Source organism: Manis javanica, chromosome 1 (assembly GCF_040802235.1).
Source record: "Manis javanica isolate MJ-LG chromosome 1, MJ_LKY, whole genome shotgun sequence".
Classification (NCBI taxonomy): domain Eukaryota; kingdom Metazoa; phylum Chordata; class Mammalia; order Pholidota; family Manidae; genus Manis; species Manis javanica.
In genome coordinates, this window is record NC_133156.1 from 106,036,564 (window position 1) to 106,052,133 (window position 15,570).

The 15,570-nt window shown below is 36.3% G+C and overlaps 1 protein-coding gene across 9 annotated transcripts in view; it reads left to right on the forward strand.

Annotated features, from left to right (window-relative positions):
- PDE4D (phosphodiesterase 4D) overlaps positions 1 to 15,570 on the forward strand; it is a 1,476,836-nt gene that overhangs the window by 1,101,670 nt on the left and 359,596 nt on the right. The gene's annotated exons all lie outside the window — the stretch shown is intronic.

Below are 15,570 nucleotides of genomic sequence, written 5' to 3' on the forward strand. Positions count from 1 at the left end.
CCTTTGCCACCCTGCCTGAGTCTGTTTAACTCCATGTTAAATTGGCAGTGGAAGAAATATGAGCTAGGAAGACATGAATCTTAAAATAGTCAGTGGTATGTAGGAACCTGCAGAAGTAGAAGGAAGTTAACTAACTGAAAGCTGGTTTTGAGAGTTAAATTGTGAACTTAAAAAACATTATTACTGGCAGCTGGAAAACAAGTATATTCGCATGCCTAATGGATTTAATGGAGCCAAAGCTGGTCATGCTAACTTTCAGCTAACCTTTTAAATGTCGGGAAAGAGTTCTTGTTTGATTAAACAAGTAAACAAGCAGAAACAACAGAACGCTGCTGTGCTGTGTCTAAGTGTTGCAGGACACATCCATGTGGGGAAGGGAAACTCTCACTGTAGTCTACATGGTAACTCAGAGTTTTAATCTGGTCCAAGGGAATTAGACACCATGAAATCAAAGTAAATATTTTGTTACTCTTTTGTTTCTAAGGATTTCGGTAGAAATCACATGAAAATTTTTTACCTCATGACCTCAATGAATTGTAAATGATACCTTGGTTTTACATTCAGATTAGTTTATTTTAACCAAATAACTGGGGAAAGAAAAGACAAAATAAAACTGGTTGATTTCCTTCTTTGCCTGAGTATTCTACATATTTATGAGATATTTCTAGATTCTTCACACATTTTTTAATTTCTCATTTGTTTATCTAGAGCACTGAAAGCTGTTTCAGCAAGAGCAAATAGAAGTGAAATCATTTGCAAAATCTCAAGAATAAGGTCTTTCTTATTTAGACCAAACGTAGTGTATCTGGAAACTACCAGACGTATATACACATAGACACGACATTTGGATTAAAATGTGTTCTTATTTACTTGTGTAGAAGATATTCAAAATTTGGATTAAAACAATACATGGGAATTACTTAATTGTTTTAGACAGTATAGAAGATAGTGCCCTTGGAATTTTTTTAGGGAACTATAAAATGAAAGAAATCAAATTATAAACTTCACTAGTAATGATGTGTAAGTGAACTTTGACATACAATAAATAAAAGTTGGCAGCTAAAATTTTAAGTATTACCTCCATATAAATACTATTTATTTTTATTATTTTGTTGTAATTATGAATATGGTTCAACATTAGAAATTATATGACTACTGTATGCTTTTCATTTTACTGAATGTGCATCTCATCCTTATTATTTGCACCCAATGGTTATCATGTGCTCAGTTTTATGCTTGTTGTAGATTTTTTTTATATCATTAATCTACAATTACATGAGCAACATTGTGGTTACTAGACTCCTCCCATCATCACGTCACCACCACATACCCCATCACAGTCACTGTCCATCAGCATAGTAAGATGCAATAGAATCACTACTTGTCTTCTCTGCATTGTACAGCCCTCCCAGTGCCCCCCACTACATTATACGTGCTAATTATAATGCCCCTTTTTCCCCCTGATCCCTCCGTTCCCACCCATCCTCCCCAGTTCTGTCCCTTTGGTAACTGTTAGTCCATTCTTGGGTTCTGTGAGTCTGCTGCTGTTTTGTTCCTTCAGTTTTTGCTTTGTTTTTATACTCCTTAGATGAATGAAATCATTTGGTACTTGTCTTTTTACACTTGTCTTATTTCACTGAGCATAATACCCTCTAGCTCCATCCATGTTGTTGCAAATGGTAGGATTTGTTTTCTTCTTATGGATGAATAATATTCCATTGTGTATATGTACCGTATCTTCTTTATCCATTCATCTACTGATGGACACTTAGGTTACTTCCATTTCTTGGCTTTTGTTAATAGTGCTGTGATAAACTTAGGGGTGCATATGTCTTTTTCAAACTGGGCTCCTGCATTCTTACGGTAAATTCCTAGGAGTGGAATTTCTGGGTCAAATATTATTTCTATTTTGAGCTTTTTGAGGAACCTCCATACTGCTTTCCACAATGGTTGAACTAATTTACATTCCCACCAGCAGTGTAGGAGGGTTCCCCTTTCTCTACATCCTCACCAACATTTGTTGTTGTTTGTCTTTTGGAGGGTGGCCATCCTCACTGGTGTGAGGTGATATCACATTGTGGTTTTAATTTGCATTTCTCCGATGATTAGCAATGTGGAGCATCTTTTCATGTGTCTGTTGGCCATCTGAATTTCTTCTTTGGAGTAGTGTCTGTTCAGATCCTGTGCCCATTTTTTACTTGGATTATTTGCTTTTTGTTTGTTGAGGTGCATAGATCTTTATATATTTTGGATGTCAACCCTTTACAAGATATGTCATTTACAAATATATTCTCCTATACTGTAAGATGTTTTTTTTGTTCTATTGATGGTATCCTTTGCTGTACAGAAGCTTTTTAGTTTGATATAGTCCCACTTGTTCATTTTTGCTTTTGTTTCCCTTGCCCAGGGAGATATGTTCATGAAGAAGTCATTTATGTGTTATGTCCAAGAGATTATTGCATATGTTTTTTTCTAAGAGTTTTATGGTTTCATGACTTACATTCAGGTCTTTGATCCATTTCAAATTTACTTTTGTGTATGGGGTTAGACAATAATCCAGTTTCATTCTCTTACATGTAGCTGTCCAGTTTTGCCAACACCATCTGTTGAAGAGGCTGTCATTTCCCCATTGTATGTCCATGGCTCCTTTATCATATATTTGACCATATATGTTTGGGTTAATATCTGGACTCTTTATTCTGTTCTACTGGTCTGTGGCTCTGTTCTTGTGCCAGTACCAAACTGTCTTGATTACTGTGGCTTTGTAGTAGAGCTTGAAGTTGGGAAGCGACACACCCCCTACTTTATTATTTCTTCTCAGGATTGCTTTCACTATTCGGGGTCTTTGGTGGTTCCATATGAATTTTAGAGCTATTTGTTCCAGTTCATTGAAGAATGCTGTTGGCATTTTGATAGGGATTGCACTGAATCTGTAAATTGCTTTAGGCAGGATGGCTACTTTGATAATATTAATTCTTCCTACCCAAAAGAATGGGATGATTTTCCATTTGTTAGTGTCCTCTTTAATTTCTATCATGAGTGTCTTGTAGTTTTCAGGGTATAGGTCTTTCACTTCCTTGGTTAGGTTTATTCCTTAGTATTTTATTCTTTTTGATGCAATTGTGAATGGAATTGTTTTCCTGATTTCTCTTTCTGCTAGTTCATTGTTAGTGTATAGGAAAGCAACAGATTTCTGTGTATTAATTTTGTATTCTGCAACTTTGCTGAATTCAGATACTACTTCTAGTAGTTTTGGAGTGGACTATTTATGGTTTTTTATGTACAATATCATGTCATCTGCACATAGTGACAGTTTGACTTCTTCTTTACTAATCTGGATGCCTTGTATTTCTTTGTTTTGTCTGATTTCCATGGCTAGGACCTCCAGTACTATGTTGAATAAAAGTGGGGAGAGTGGGCATCCCTGTCTTGTTCCCAGTCTTAGGTGAGAAGCTTTCAGCTTCTTGCTATTAAGTTTGATGTTGCTGTGGGTTTGTCATATATGGCCTCTATTACATTGAGTTACTTGCTCTCTATACCCATTTTGTGGAGAGTATTTATCATGAATGTATGTTGAATTTTGTCAAATGTTTTTTCAGCATCTACGGAGATGATCATGTGGTTTTTTCCTTCTTTTTGTTTATGTGGTGGATGATGTTAATGGATTTTTGAATGCTGTACCATCCTTGCATCCCTGAGATGAATCCCACTTGATCATGTGCATGATCCTTTTGATGTATTTTTGAATTTGGTTTGCCAATATTTTGTCGAGTATTTTTGCATCTATGTTCATCAGGGATATTGGTTTGTAATTTTCTTTTTTGGTGGGATCTTTGCCTGGTTTTCATATTAGCGTGATGCTGGCTTCATAGAATGAGTTTGGAAGTATTCCCTCCTCTTTTACTTTTTGGAAAACTTTAAGGCGAATGGGTATTATATCTTTTGTATATGTCTGATAAAATTCAGTGGTGACTCCATCAGGGGTTTTGTTTTTGGGTAGCTTTTTGATTACCGATTGAGTTTCATTCCTGGTAATTGGTCTGTTTAGATTTTCTGTGTCTTCCTTGGTCATTCCTTGATCATTCCTGGGAGGTTGTGTTTTTTTAGAAAGTTGTCCATTTATTTTAGGTTATGCTCATTGTAGATTTGCAAACTTTGTTGTGCATGCTTTCAATAGATGGCTGCATCTAGACTCTCCTTGTCATTGAGATCTGTCTAGTTCCTAAATACCATAAAAACCTATCTGCTGGTTAGAGTGAAAGCTGTACCTATTGGACTAAAGAATTTCAATAATCTCAAGAAATGTACAGTTTAAGGTCTGTTATACCGCTTTGCAGATATATTATAAACTTGGTTTTTCATTTTTTTATTTTCCTTTGGTCGAGTTCTGATCCTTTCCAAAATACAACTAGTAATGGAATGTTCCGGGATATGTTTTCCATGTATTTAAATGCCCCATGTTTGTAATTTGAATAGGCCTTTTTTATAACAAGCTTAAGAGGTAAGGATGATATCCCGCAGAGCCATCATGTGCCAGTCTCCTTTGGATTTTGCATGATTTTGTCCCTCATGCATTTTTAATTTGGATATTAATCACCAGTATATTTATTTATTTGTTTCCTTGTTTATTCATTTATTTGTCCATCCATCTATCCATCCATCCATCAATCCATCCATCCATCCATCCATCCATCCATCCATCCATCCATCCATCCAGTCTTTATTGTTCTCAAGGTCCTGTTTTGTCTCTCCATCTGTACTGCACATTCTTTGGGGTCAGGGGCTCCCTCATAGACAACAGGAGTGCCATTCATATACATTTGTCAAAGCATCTTGCTACCCTTGCTACGTTTGATACCACCCCTTTATTTACAAAATCAACTTGATGGTATAATGAGTGCCTATCATCATATAGTCAGAAAGTCCAGTGGAAGATTAAGGACTTAGGAGGACAGTTAGCCACTCTGGTCTCACATTTTCAGATTTCTGTCAGTGCTCAAAAAGAAGTTATCATGCAGCTACAGCAATATGCTGACAATAATGAAAAGGATGGCTCTCATATAGCTTTAAATTTCTAACAGACAACACCATCTCAAATGTATTATGGGTCAATATATGTATGTATGTATGTACACACACACACATGTGCACACACACACTTAAATTCTATGGTTATCTTCTGAAAGGCACTTTTTCATTTTATAGCATTCCTGGAGTTAAAGGTGTTAAACTGTTTAGTGTAAACATTTAAAATTGCACCCAATTTTGCAGCCCTGTTTTACATTTCTTAACTTTTTTTAATACATGAAAACCTTAAAACATGGTAGTAGTTTAAACTTATCTTGGCCTTTGAGAGGTGAAGATAGTGGATATGATTCTACTATTGAAGCAACCGAAATAAGTCGCCTTAGCCAACATTTCCTCATTAAATTTCTTATTTACAATATATTTTTTAAAGAACAATGTCTTGTATTCTATAGAATCTTCAAATGCTGATGGTGCACTTGGGTTCAAGGTGGAATGTTTTCCTTTGGCATTGCACTCACTCTCAGGTAGCGTTCAGGATAAAGGAAAGCCAAGTGTCACATCTGTAAGATGTGAAATTTAATTAGACTCTGATTTGTTAGACTAATAGCAAATCTTGTACATTGGACAAGTGTTGATCCCTGAGAAATTCTCACAAACTTGGACAGTTATACAATGTGCTTTAAATAGATTTGAAAGTAGTTTGTCAGCAGTGACAAAATTTTGGCTTTTGTGAGTAAAATACATTTTTGGGAAATATGGTGTATAGCTTCTTAAGCCAAATTTGATAGAGGGGGAGAGAAAAAAAGAGGGGATTACCTAATCAAGAGGCTAATTGTCTTTTGTGCAGCTGGAATGAGGGCCAGACACTACTTTAGAGCCAGCCTCTCATAACTATCTAGAGAGAGAGGAGGGTCTGATGGGCTCATGTTACATTTGAGAAAATAATGTTAGTGAATTTATGTTGGAGGCTTAAACACAGTGCCTAAAATTTGGGGGAACAAAATTATCTGAGAAGCCAAGAAGAACAGGGACTCAGCAGGTTGGTGGACTCTGACAGCTCCCCAAGGAAACACTAAGACATTTTGTTTTTTTTTTAATGCCATTGTTTAAAATTACACTAACATTCAAGGAAACTTATAAATGGAAAGTTACTCTTCTAGAGATTGTCTTGTCTTTCAACCAGAACAAATCACAAAACTTTCTGCTGTGTGTCTTCTCAAGAAGGGATGGTAGAAGGGACATTTTATATGGTGGCTGTAGCGTGGATGCTATTCAAATCCAAGGTACATTTCAGGATAGGGTGGAGATGATTCCCACAGCATGCCATAGGCCAGAAACAGAAAGTATCCTGTAGTTTTCTTGCCTCTTACACTAATAGGGCTCATGGGATCTACTATATAATAGATAGTCTCAGAAAATCTCCAAATTCCATTTGTGCCAAGAGTTTCAACTTCTTTCCCTCCCCTAGCATTTTCTCAGAATTGGCAAATATGTGATTAAGTGAACTTATTTGAGCATATTTGTATCTCTTATAGAAGGGCTAACAAATAAGTTTTTCATGTGAAATAGACTGGTCTGTTTGTATAAAGGAGGTTTAGCAATCAGATTGAGATACAAAAGCACAGGTATATTCAGGCACTGAAAATATAAAGCAATATTTGCTAAAACAGAAAAATCTAGATGACTTTAATCATCCCCTGTGCTCTTAGAAAGTTCTGCTCCAATCTGCAACTTTGATCTGGAGATTTTATAGTAGCAGATAGAAGCAGGGAGAATATGGTCTCTTAGATATTCTGTATGACTAAAACCTAAGAATAGCATATCTGTGGTCGTTGGGTTATACCTGGCAGTACCCTCTGAAAGATGCTGGCTGGCGCCCAGGGCTGAGAAAGGGAGACAAGTCCTCACGACAGACCCATGTCCAGGGACGTCACCTTCCAGGCACCACATTAACAACTCCTCTGGCATAGTACGTTTTTAAACCTTTTCAGATGTAACACATGTGATGACTTACTTTCAGTGCCCTGCAACCCCTCCAGTTTTTGAGGGCAAGTGAAGAGGATGGGCATAATTACCACCAAATAAAAGGGGATGAATTGAAGGGTTGGGGCTCGGAGACCACATACTCATGTGGTCAGAGAGTCCAAGTCCAGAGTAAAAATAAGCCTGGCCAGTAGTGTGCTGGTAAATGTTAACAGCCAGCCCTCTGTGAAGACACCAAAAAAAGCCTGTTTTTAGTATTTGCTGATTTCTGTGGCAAAAATTATCCATTAACCCTTTTCAAGCTGTGCAGGTCATTAAGTGGGGAGTTGACAAAAGATGTACAGAAGCACATACATATAGATGTAAAAGACCTCAAGAACAAACATAATGGTAAAATGTAGTAGAACTATTAGGAAGGGATGTGATTTGAATATTTATTACCATTGTTTACATTATTAATTGTAAGTTTATATAACTTAATATTTACTGATCGCTAGGTATGAAAACCAACTAAAAAATCCCCAAATTTAACAGCCTACTTTTGCCCACTGCTATGGACAGCTCCAGAGCACCACTAGTGCTTTACTAGCCATGGAGAAATATTTACTTTGTATTAGGGATATAATGAGGAGAAAAACAGATGAGATCGCTGCTGCCATAAAGCTTACATTCTAGTAGAGGAAAGCAGAAAATAAACAAGTTAACAAGCAAATAAAATAAAACATGGACTGGGTTAGGAGATTCTGCTTGGGGAAGTCAAGGAAGCCTTCAAAACATGACAACTTACTCACACATAAGTTGAAACATATCCATGCCTTATGTCCGTGAATACATTTACATTCCCAAGCAGACAAGATATACCTCAGAATTGTAGCAAGCCAATGGAACCCTATGGATATTGACCTTGTACTGACGGTGTAATGAGTAATGGTTTTAGTTCCATTACTTTTCAGTCTCTTGTGTGAATTGGCCTTTGCTTCTCCTTTATTGTAAAGATACTAGGAAGAGGAGGAAGTTTACAGTATACTTCGATTACATTATTTCCTCTAATCCTCAAAAGTTGCATATGTAGAAAATATTAACGTAAAAAAATTGGAAGTTAGAAATCAGTATCAGTAGTATGTCCTATAGTAGTACCTTTTTTTTTTTTTGCTTGATGTGTCTGTCCACATCTACCCCTAAAACATACATGGCATAAGAGAAGAGCGATTATCTGATGGATTTTTGATTTTCAAAAATAATCATATAAATTTAAAATCTTGGCTCAGAAGGCAAGCTCACCAGACCATACTTTTCTCTAACACAAGTTTTTAGGATAGTGCCTGTAAATATTATGCTTCTAATGCTTGTTGCTTGATCCCTTTTGGCAATTAACTTGTCTTGAATTGATTTGTGGCTTACACACTGTAAGTTGCCATGGATAAAAGAATGTAATGGCAGAATTTGTTTATATAGGAGAGCAAAAGAGATTGGTTGGAAGGAGAGGTCTAACTATAAAATATCCTTGGTTTTCAGAAGTTTTCCCCTTCACATAATGGCAGTGTTTAGAGAATGAAAAACTAGCTGAATCTGATTAGTGTTCTCATCCAAAAGGAAGATTTGTGTCTGTGTAACAATCACATTAACTTGATGACGTGAATACATTCCCGAGTGAGCGGGTGGTCACTTTGGAGAGAGAAACACGTACAAAAGAAGCCTTCTGCCCTCTTTGGGCTGTAATTGCCAAATAGCTCTTATCCATGGGTTCCACGCAGTATCACTTCCCTGTTCTCGGATGAACTGAAAGAAAGTATTTCTTTGTTCGAATAACTGTTTTATGTCTGTATCTCACCATTTCCTAGAATATGACTAGAAGATTTTTTACCATAACTTTCCTTAGCTACTTGTTGAAAAGTTGAAGACGTCCTGGCCAAGGGTGGCTTTGCCAGTGGCGTTGCTTGTGGGCACATTGCGATTCTGCATTCCCTCCTCTTCTGTGGCATGTGCTGCCTCTCACCCTTGGCTGGGATACATAGGAATGAGAAACATCAGGCTTCTTTCTCTTCCTAAAGAAAATCCATGTGAACTGTGGACAATTGCAGCCTCCAGGAGATCTGAGTGGCAGAAATGCAGAAATGCCAAGAAAGGGAAAGAATAGATTATTGGCTGAGGAGACAAAATTATCTTGTGTTTTGAAATGAACTTAAAAGGCTTAATGTTTATGTTAGCCCTATATGACTTCCAAAAAAAGTATCTTGCCTTCGCACTGTTGGTAAAAAGGGAAGGGACTCTCTTTCTTTATAAAATTAGTTATGTGAAACCTTAGCATGCTGAGAATCTAATTGGTGTGAGATGATAGGTGTGAATGTGCAACTAGGTGAGAAAAAACCTGCTTAGCTATGTGTACTCATGTAATCAGAACTCAGATCAAGAAATACAACATTATCATCTCCCAAGGATACTACTTCCTGCTCTCCTGCAGTCACTGTGCACCCAAAGATAACCACTATCCTGACTTCCAAGAGCATAGATTTGTTCGGCCTGCTTTTGAACTTTTGTGCGAATGGAATTCTGCAATATCAACTCTTCTGTTTTGGCTTCTTTCAGTCAACATTGTAATAAGGAGACTCATCTGTATTGTTTTGTGTAGTTGTAGATTGTTACTGTCATTGTGATAATACTACATTGAGTAAATATACGGCAAATTACTTATTAATCCTATTCTTGATGAATACTTGGGTATTCCAGTTGGAGGTTATTAATAGATATGCTATGGACATATATCATTTGCTAAACAAATGTGTATGTGTATGTGTGTCTGCATACACATACGTTGAATATATCCCTAATTGTAGAATTTCTGGGTCATAGGTTATTGTAGGTTATACATATGTTTTTAGATACTCTCAGTGGGTTTTCAAAGTGATTGTATCATTAAATAATCCCCAGAGCAGTGTTCTGGTTTTCTATATACTCAACAAAGTATAGGCCATCTAGATACTCCACTTTGATGTCAGCAGCTTACCAAATTACTTAGTAACAGTAATGTCTTTTAGCCTTTGATTTGTAGAGGTGGATATTCTGATGTACAGGACCTATTTTTCCAGAATAGTTGTGTTAATAATGAGCCGTTCACCCTCACTATTGGTAAATGATGCGTAACTGGGAAAAGAGTAAGTACAGTAGAAAACTTGGCTTGTTGTGCAAAAACAGAATTTTGCCACTCTTTTACCCATATTCAGTTAAAGTCTGTGCTCTTACCCTTACATTTTATCCACATTCATTTGTCAACCCAACAATAATCATAATTATAAAACCAATTAGTGATCTTTTACTCTATTTTTCAATGTCCATCTCCTACTTTTAGTTCTAGTTATGTATCCTATGCTCACTTTAAGGCAGGTTTTCTCTTCCATAACTTGTTGCCTGGAAAAGTTATTTTGGATTTTTTCTGAGCCAACTTAACCTGTTTAAACACATTAGCAAATACACAGGCATTGTAAGTCATAACACAGTAAATGTGTATTGCTTTTTTCAAAGATTTCTTTTTTACCCATACATTTAAAGCAGATTTTTCCCTTTTTCTCTTATCTCTTTCTCTGTTGTTGTTGCCTTTCTGTTTTTAAATGTCAAGATTCTGATGAAATATAATACTCTTTTGTATGTCATCACCTCTCAAGCACATCATGAAGTGATTTATGATATCAATCTGACTTCCAGTACATCCAGTAAGTAAGCTGACCTGGGTTCTGTTTGTACCATGTCAAAATTTGATCATTCATTTCTAGAAGATGACTGTCTGAGAAATTTTAGTGTGTGTGCTAACTGTGGGTCCTATTTCTTTGCTTTTTCTTTTTCAGGGATTTTATTTTATTTATTTATTTATTTTTAATTTTGGTATCATTAATATATAATTATAGGAGCAACATTATCATTACAAGATCCCCACATTATCAAGTCCCCACCACATACCCCATTACAGTCACTGTCCATCAGTGTAGTAAGGTGCTATAGAATCACTACTTGTCTTCTTTGTGCTATACTGCCTTCACCATACCCCACTGCTATATTATGTGTCCTAATCATAATGCCCCTTTTTCCCCTTCTCCCTTCCTTCGAACATACCCCACCCGGTGTCCCCTTCCCTTTGGCAATTGTTAGTCCATTCTTTGGTTCTGTGAGTTTGCTGCTGTTTTGTTCCTTCAGTTTTTGCTTTGTTCTTACACTCCACAGATGAGTGAATCTTTGGTACTTGTCTTTCTCCACCTGGCTTATTTCACTGAGCATAATACCCTCTAGCTCCATCCATGTTGTTGCAAATGGTAGGATTTGTTTTCTTCTTATGGCTGAATAATACTCCATTGTGTATATGTACCACCTCTTCTTTATCCATTCTTCTACTGATGGACACTTAGTTTGCTTCCATTTCTTAGCTATTGTAAATAGTGCTGTGATAAACATAGGGATGCATATGTCTTTTTGAGACTAGGAAACTGCATTCTTAAGGTAAATTCCTAGGAGTGGAATTCCTGGGTCAATGGTATTTCTATTTTGAGTTTTTTGAGGAAATTCCATACTGCTTTCCACAATGGTTGAACTAGTTTACATTCCCACCAGCAGTGTAGGAGGGTTCCCCTTTCTCCACATCCTTGCCAGCATTTGTTGTTCCTATTCTTTTCTATGTTGGCCATCCTAACTGGCATGAGGCAGTATATCATTGTGGTTTTAATTTGCATTTCCCTGATAATTAGCAATGTGGAACATCTTTTCATGTGTCTGTTGGCCATCTGAATTTCTTCTTTGGAGAAGTGTCTGTTCATATCCTCTGCCCATTTTTAATTGAGTTATTTGATTTTTGGATGTTGAGTCATGTGAGTTCTTTATATATTTCGGATGTTAACCTCTTGTCAGACATGTCATCTACAAATATATTCTCCCATACTGTAGGATGCCTTTTTGTTCTGCTGATAGTGTCCTTTGCTGTACAGAAGTTTTTTAGCATGATGTAGATCAATTTGTTCACTTTTTATTTTAATTCCCTTGCCCAAGGAGATGCATTCAGGAAAAAAGTTGCTCATGTTTATGTCCAAGAGAATGTTGCCTATATTTTCTTCTAAGAGTTTTATCATTTTATAACTTACATTCAGGTCTTTGATACATTTCGAGTTTACTTTTGTGTATGGGATTAAACAATAATCCAGTTTCATTCTCTTGCACATAGCAGTCCAGTTTTGCCAACACCAGCTGATGAAGAGGCAGTCATTTCCCCACTGTATATCCATGGCTCCTTTATCGTGTATTAATTTACCATGTGTGCTTGGGTTTGTATCAGGGCTCTCTATTTTGTTCCACTGGTCTGTGGGTCTCTTCTTGTGCCAGTACCAAATTGTCTTGATTACTATGGCTTTGTAGTAGAGCTTGAAGTTGGGGAGCCAGATCCCACCCACTTTATTCTTCCTTCTCAGGATTGCTTTGGCTATTTGCAGTCTTTTGTGGTTCCACATGAATTTTAGAATGATTTGCTCTAGCTTGTTGAGGAATGCTTTTGGTATTTTGATGGGAATTGCACTGAATCTTTAGATTGCTTTAGGCAGGATAGCCATTTTGTCAACATTAATTCTTCCCATCCATGAGCACTGGAAGTGTTTCCATTTATTGTTATCTTCTTAAATTTCTTTCATGAATGTCTTGTAGTTTGTAGAGTATAGGTCTTTCACTTCCTTGCTTAGGTTTATTCCTAGGTATTCTTTTGATGCAATTGTGAACGGAATTGTTTTCTTGATTTCTCTTTCTGCTAGTTCATTGTTAGTATATAGGAATACAACAGATTTCTGTGCATTAATTTTGTATTCCACAACTTTGCTGAATTCAGATATTAGATCTAGTAGTTTTGAAGTGGATTCTTTAAATTTTTTTTATGTACAAAATCATGTCATCTGCAAACAGGGACAGTTTAACTTCCTCCTTCCCAATATGGATGCCTTTTATGTCTTTTTGTTCTCTGATTGCTGTGGCGAGGACCTCCAGAACTATGTTGAATAAAAGTGGGGAGAGTGGGCATCCTTGTGTTGTTCCCAATCTTAAAGGAAAAGCTCTTAACTTCTCACTGTTAAGTATAATATTGGCTGTGGGTTTGTCATATATGGCCTTTCTTATGGTACTTTCCCTGTATACCCATTTTGTTGAGAGTTTTTATCATGAATGGATGCTAAATTTTGTCAAATGCTTTATCAGCATATATGGAGATGATTGTGTGGTTTTTGTCCTTTTTGTTGATGTGGTGGATGATGTTGATGGATTTTTGAATGCCATAACATCCTTGCATCCATGAGATGGATCCCACTTGATGATGATGGACGATATTTTTTATGTATTTTTGAATTTTGCTTGCTAATATTTTGTTGAGTATTTTTGCATCTATGTTCATCAGGTATATTGGTCTGTAATTTTCTTTTTTTGTGGATTCTTTGCCTCGTTTTGGTATTAGAGTGATGTTGGCTTCATAGAATGAGTTTGGAGTATTCCCACCTCTTTTACTTTTTGGAAAACTTTAAGGAGGATGGGTATTAGGTCTTCACTAAATGTTTGGTAAAATTCAGCAGTGAAACCATCTGATTCAGTTTTGTTCCTAGGTTGTTTTTTGATTACCAGTTCAATTTCCTTGCTGGTAATTGGTCTGTTCAGTTTTTCTGTTTCTTTCTGGCTCAGCCTGGGAAGGTTGTATTTTTCTAGAAAGTTGTCCATTTCTTTTAGGTTATCCAGTTTGTTAGCACATAATTTTTTGTAGTATTCTGTCATTATTCTTTGTATTTCTGTGGTGTCCGTAGTGATTTTTCCTTTCTCATTTCTGATTCTGTTTATGTGTGTAGACTCTCTTTTTTTCTTGATAAGTCTGGCTAGGGGTTTATCTATTTTGTTTATTTTCTCGAAGAAGCAGCTTCTGCTTTCATTGATTCTTTTGTTTTATTCTTTTCAATTTTTTAAATTTATGCTCTACTCTTTATTATGTCCCTCCTTCCACTGACTTTGGGCCTCATTTGTTCTTACTTTTCTAGTTTCATTAATTGTTAGTTTAGACTGTTCATGTGGGTATGTTCCTCTTTCCTGAGGTAGGCCTGTATTGCAGTATACTTCCCTCTTAGCATGGCCTTCACTGCATCCCTCAGATTTTGAGTTGTTGAATTATTGTTGTCATTTGTCTCCATATAGTGCTTGATCTGTTTTTATTTGGTCATTGATCCATTGATTATTTAGGAGCATGTTGTTAAACCTCCATGTGTTTGTGGGCTTTTTTGTTTTATTTCTGTAATTTATTTCTAGTTTCATACCTTTGTGGTCTGAGAAGCTTTTTGGTACAATTTCAATTTTTTTGAATTTACTGGGGCTCTTTCTAAGGCCTAGTATATGATCTATTCTTGAAAATGTTCCATGTGTACTTGAGAAGAATGTGTATCCTGTTGCTTTTCGATGGAGTATTCTGTAGATGTCTGTTAGGTCCATATGTTCTAATATGTTGTTCAGTGCTTCTGTCTGTTTACTTATTTCTGTCTGGTTGATCTTTTCCTTAGAGTGAGAGGTGTGTTAGAGTCTCCTAAAATGAATGCATTCTATTTCTATTTCCCCCTTTAATTCTGTTAGTATTTGTTTCACATATGTAGGTGATCCTGTGCTGGGTGCATAGATATTTATAATATTTATATCCTCTTGTGGACTGACCCTTTTATCACTATGTAATGTCCTTCTTTGTCTGTTGTTACTTTTTTTGGAAGTCTATTTTGTCTGATACAAGTATGGCATCTCCTGCTTTTTTCTCCTTATTAGTTACATGAAATATCTTTTATCATCCCTTTTCTTTTAGTCTGTGTATGTCTTTGGGTTTGAAGTGAGTCTCTTGTAGGCAGCATATAGATGTGTCTTGTTATTTTATCCTTTCAGTAACTCTGTGTCTTTTGATTGGTGCATTCAGACCATTTACATTTAGGGTGATTATCAATAGATATGTACTTATTGCCATTGCAGGCTTTAGAATCATGGTTACCAAAGGTTCAAGGATAATTCGCTTACACTCTAAGAGTCTCATTTAACTCACTTAGTATACTATTACAAACACAATCTAAAGGTTCTATTTATTCCCCTCCTTTTTCTTCCTCCTCCATTCTTTATATGTTATTTATCATATTCTGTACTCTTTGTCTATCCCTTGATTGACTTTTGGAATAGTTTATTTGATTTTGCATCTGCTTAGTAATTAATTGTACTTTGCTGTGGTTTTATTTCCCCTGGTGACAACTATTTAGCCTTAGGAATGCTTCCATCTACAGCAGTCCCTCGAAAATGCACTGTAGAGGTGGTTTGTGGGAGGTAAATTCTCTTAGCTTTTGCTTATCTGAAAATTGTTTAATCCCTCCTTCAAATTTAAATGATAGCCTTTCCAGGTAGAATATTATTGGTTCAAGGCCCTTCTTTTTCATTGCATTAAATATATCATGCCACTCCCTTCTTGCCTATAAGGTTTCTGTTGAGAAATCTGATGATAGCCTGATGGGTTTTCCTTTTGTATGCGATCTTTTTTCTCTCTCT